Source organism: Otolemur garnettii, unplaced genomic scaffold (assembly GCF_000181295.1).
Source record: "Otolemur garnettii isolate 467f Iridium unplaced genomic scaffold, OtoGar3 scaffold00001, whole genome shotgun sequence".
NCBI classification, from domain to species: Eukaryota; Metazoa; Chordata; class Mammalia; order Primates; family Galagidae; genus Otolemur; species Otolemur garnettii.
Window position 1 is genome coordinate 27,115,825 of NW_003852396.1, and position 5,662 is coordinate 27,121,486.

Consider the following 5,662-nt stretch of genomic DNA (forward strand, 5'->3'; position numbering starts at 1 on the left):
TGTGAGCTCAGGGCATTCCACCTGCCTTGACCTCCCAGAGTGCTAGGATTACAGGCATGAGCCACTGTGCCCAGCCTCTTTTCATTTCTTTTCATAGTGACCTTTGAAGCACAAATGTTTTTAAATAATTTTATCTACTTTTTCTTCATTTGCTTGTGCTTTTGCTATCGTATGAAACCAATTCCTAATCCAAGGTCATGAAGATTTACACTTACGTTTTCTTTTCTTGAAAACCTTTTTCTTTTTCCCTTTTGAGACAGGATCATCTTCTGTTGCTCAGGCTAGAGTGCATGGACATGATGATAGCTCACTGCAAACTCAAGCCATCCTCCCATCTCTGCCTCTCAGAGTGCTAATTACTGGCATGAGCCACCATGCCCAGCCTTATATTTTCTTCTAATATTTTTTTAATTGTAGCTTTTACATTTAGGTCTTTGGTCCATTTAAGTTAATTTTTGTACATGGTGTGAGGTAGGGGTCTAACTTCACTCTTGTGCATATGGATATCCAGTTGTCCCAGGGTCATTTATCTTTTTTTTTTTTTTTTTTGGTAGAGATGGGGGTCGCACTATATTGCCCAGGATAGTTCTGAATTGTTGGCTCAAGCGATCCTCTGGCCTTCCAAAGTATTGGGATTATAGGCATGAGCCACCATACCCAGCCTTTGTTGAAAGACTGCTCTTTCCCCCATTGACTTGTCTTTGTGTCTTTATCAAAAATCAATTGACCATAAATACATGGGTTTATTTCTGGACTATCCTGTTCCTTTGATCATATGTCTATCTTTATGCCTGTACCTCGCAGTCTTGATTACTATAATGTTGCAGTAAATTTTCAAATTGGAAAGTGTAAATCCTTTAACTTGGTTCTTTTTCAAGATTGTTTTGGCTAGTCTGGATCCCTTGCATTTCCTTGGGAATTTTTGGATTAGCTTTTAATTTTTCTGCAAAAAAAAGTCATCCAGGATTTTGATAGAGATTGCATTAAATTCATAGATCAATTAGGGGGCTCTTGCCATCTTAAGAACATAGCCTTCTCATTTTTTATTTTAGGTGTTTATTGAGTATAAATTTGAGCTCAAGACAAATGTAGTGTTCTAATTGCAGACTTATTCTGCTTAATATTCTATGATAGGCATTACCCTGTCTTATGAAAGAAGCAAGCCTAATGTCAGTGCTATATAGTATTCCATTATGTAGTGGTACCATATAGAGTTACAAACTCTTATTTTGGGTGATCTGTCTTGGAAGCTACTTCATGTGGTTCTGTTGCAGTGTAGACCTCTCCCTGATCGGCACAAAGGGACACTGGAAGTACTGATAGCTCATAGAAGAGCAACAGAACATTAGTGTCAAAATTGATCAACAAGTACCCCATGCTGCAAATGGGGGATGGGGCTCGCAGGAGAAGCCAATGTTCTGGTTAATGGAGAGTTGACCTGTCTGTCTTCTTGGCAGAACACCCTGAATAGATGAAATGAGAAATCATCCCACAAAGTGCACAGGCACTAATAGGCATGTTTGCTTTAGGTATGTTTTTCTAGAACAGTTGATTTTAAACATTTTTAAATTTGCAGCATAAAATTCATTTTTCACTGTAACTAAGCACATGCACATTCACCTGAAACAAAAGTTTATTGGCCAGGAGAAGCTGGTTTGTTGCAATAACAAATAACCTCAAAACCTTAGTGGCTCAAGAGTTTTCTTCTCTCTTATGCTACGCATCTATCAGGTAGTGGGCAAGCCCTGGTATTTAGGTTGGTGGAGGCTTTCCCATCCAGATCATTTCTGGTTTCAGTGCTAGAGGAAAGAGAATAAGGTAGGCAAAAGAATACTCCCCCCTTCCCCAAGACGTCTACATCCTAATCCTTGGAAACTGTGAATCTGTTATGTTACATGACAGAGGGTAATGGTGATGGGTGCATATGGAATCAAGGTTGCTAATTAACTGACCTTGAAATAGGTAGATTGTTCCATATTATCCAGATGGGCCCCAGTGTAAACCCCAGGGTCTTTGAAAGTGGAAGAGAGAAACCAAAGAGGACATAGTGATGCAATATGGTAAGAACCCAACTAGCTCTTGCTGGTGTTGAAGGTGGAGGCAGGGACCGTGAGCCAAGGAGTGCAGGTGGTCTGTAGAAGCTGAAAAAGGCAGGGAAGCAGATCCATCCCAAAAGGCTCCAGAAAGGGACACAGCCCTGCTGATACTTTAATTTTAGACCAGTGAGGCCCTTTTTGTGCTTCTGAACTACAGAACTTTAAGATAGTATATTTGTGTTGTTTTAGGCTGCTAAGTTTGTGATAATTTGCTGTAGCAGCCATAGAAACTAATACAGAGAGCATGGGGGATCGAGCACCAGCACTTAAATGCATCTGCCTAGAAGCAACACATGGCACTTCTAATCATATTTTGTTGGCTAGAGAAAGCCACATGGGCATACCTAACTTCATATTATTGGAGAAGTTTGATACTCCCATATACACAGCCTTAGAGGGAAACCAAATATTGGTAAATGTAATAATAATATCTATTATACCTTTGCTACCTGCAGTGCATGCTTACATTTTCTATTCCATTCTGTTCATTTCGTTCAAAACCAAAAAAATCCTTTTAAGTTGACTTCATTATCAGCTACTGTGTTCTGACTCCTAGTTTGGAAATGGCTGCTACACAGACCCTTTTTTGCCCAGGCCTCAAGGACCACAGGATAAACCAGGTGTGTGGCACACCTAGGCATAGCTGATTGGCCCAGGTGTGGGACACATGACCAAAGCTGGCCAATCACATTCCTCTCCTGGGAATTTGGAATTGGGCCATTCAGCCAGTTAGCAGTGGGAAGCTAGCATAGAAACAGGGTCGGAGTGAAAGTCACATGGCAAGCCAAAAGGATGGAGGAGCAAAAAAGCCCTGAGTAAGCAAAGGGAGCTGGCCTACAGAGACGATGGAGCAGCTACGCAGACAGCAGTGCAGCTGGAAGGATATGCAGCCCCAGAAGGAGAGGTGGAGAGAGCACCCGACTGCCTGAGATCGGATGGCTTCCTTGGTGCTGGCTCCAGGCCCCACGCGTCCTCCCTGCTTGTCCTTCCCGTGAGATTTTTGGCCCTTTATGGTGATCCCTCCCCTTTTGTCTTGAGCTACCCTGGGGCTCTGGGAGGTTGCTGTTCCTTGTCTCCAGTGAGCATTAATCATCCAGAACACTGCTGGTGTTTCTCTTCTGACCACCCAGCTGTAGCTCTGAGGACCAGGCTGTAGGGCATACAGGGGGCGGAGGGGTGGGAGTAGGGTGGAGTGGTGAGTTATACCTCTCCTCCCACAACCTGGAAGTCTGGCTTTGATCACAGGTTGGGATGTTTGTATTTGCTCTTCAGAGTGGACAGGCAGAGGCATCTGTGTGGTGCTGTGCAAGTAGGGGTCCTGGTAAACTGGGAACACCCCCACAGGGCCTCTTTTCTGAGACTGTTTGGACCAGGAACCAGTGGAGTTATTTCTGGGAGGCCTTGGTAGTGTGGTGGGAAGGACATAGGCTCTGGAGACAGGCAGACCACAGTTTGCCTCTGTCAGCCTCAATTTCCTCATCTCTGAAATGGGATTGTTTTAAGAAGCAGCGGCATTCTAGGAAAAATACTTAAAGGCGGATATAGGGTGTAACATGCTCTTAGCTATCCTTGTTTGAGGAAGCCATCAGCGTCCCTGCTTCCTGAAGGAGGTGGCCCCAGTACTGATTAATTAAGTTAGTCGCAGGTCATTTTCCACTGCTGGTCTGTGCTTCCTGCCCCTTGTCACCCTTGCGTCTCCTGTCCTGTTTCCCGTCTGCTATTATTCCTAATGTTGATAAAAACACTTGCTTTATCCAACCACAGCAGGATTGTGGATAAAGCACCCTGCCCCTGGGGACAGGCAGACAGAATTGTTTCTGAATGCTGACTGAGCCCCTTGCTTGCTGTATGTTCCTGGGCAAACTATTGTATCTCTCTGAGACTTGAGTTAATTATCTGGAAGATGCAGTGTATAATACCCATGTCACAGTGCTGCTATAAGAAATAATTAGGCACTCAACAAATGCCAGTTCCACCTTCCCTTCCTCCCTTCTTGAATATCTTTCCTCCCCACCGGCCACAGTACCCTCCAGAACGGCTGTCCCCGACTCAGTTATTTGTGGCTTTCCTTTCCCTCAGACCCTGGGCTCCTGGGTTTTGTGGGCTGTGCCGCTTCCCAGGTCTCTTAGGCAAGTCCAGCCTCATCTTGGGGGCTACTTGTTCAAACCTGTGATCTTTTTTCTCACTTTAGCCATTATCACCCCTCAGCCAACAGTGGCATCTTTACACTCCAAACACTGATAGATATGAGGAGGAGAAAAGCTTGGGCCTCCTAGGGGAGGTGGGGGAGGGATGCGTCAGGCTCTTTGCCAGCCATGCTCAGACCCATCAGTGGTCCCTGGGGCCCCCAGAAGTGAGGAAACAGGCCGGGGCTGTGGAGGCAGCACAGAGCCACCAGCCACTCGCCTTCCTGGGGGATGGGGGAGTAGCTACATCTGTGGGCTTCTGTCTCGGACCTCAGCACCGTGCCCACTGGGATGCCTGCTAGAGGTCTTGCTCCTGAGAGATTGGGTGGCAGACATCCCGCTCAGCCTCACTGGGACCACACCCTCTCTCACTCTGTTTATGGCTATTCCTCTCCCCCCCCTCTCTTTTTTCACCCCTCATTCCATCTTTTATTTTCACATGTCCAGAACCTGTTTCACCATCCTCCCCTCTCTTCTCCCTCATCTCTGGGGCTCTGTCTTTTTCACTTCTTTTTCTCCCTCTTACTCTGACTTGTGAGATCCTGGGGCTAGATGATGCGGGTAGCTGAGGGGTCCAGATCTCAGTCCTGGCTGGGCATAGAGGGCAGGAGGAGCTGGGGAGGGAAAGTGAGAACTTTTCAGAAGCTGGGAACTGTGTCTTGGCCTGGCTATGTGTCCAGGGCTCTGCTGCGTGATCACAGGCATATCTCCTTCCTTTCTCAGTCAAGTAAGACAGTTGATTCCTTCACTAATTCATTCACTCTCTCAGCTATTCAATTAATATTAATTGAGTGCTTGCTACCTGCCATTCGTTAACACATACTTATTGAACAACGATTAAGTGTGCTGTGCTGGGAGCTTGGGATAGATACATCAGTGGATAAGAGAGACAAAGATCCCTGCATGTGGAGGAAAATGTTACCAGAGAAAAACCAGAGCCAGAGAAGGATTGGGGGGTAGGGGCAGGGGCAGGTTGGAGCATCAGACGAGGCAGTGGTGCTGGGCAAGCACGTGCCTGGGGGAGAGTGTCCCGGGAAGGGACCTGCCTGAGCAAAGACCCTGAGGTAGGAATTGCCTTGCTATTCTTGGGGAACCTGGGATGTAACCTGGAAGACAGACAAAGGCAGCTTGGCTTTGTAGCACAGCAGGTTTTCTTTGTGCTTAAGCTTAGGAACTTGCACTTGGGAAGACTCCCTTGCTTGCCCTGTGAGGAATAGACTGTTGCTCACCCAGGGGAGCTATGACGGCAGCAATGGTGACTTAGTGGTAGAGGTGGTAAGCTGGGCACTGTTCCATGTTCAGCACCTGCGTTGGCCACTCCAGGCCCCTGGGCAGAGGTCCTGCCTCTAGGCGGCCTGCAGGAGCCCCTGGGCATGATAC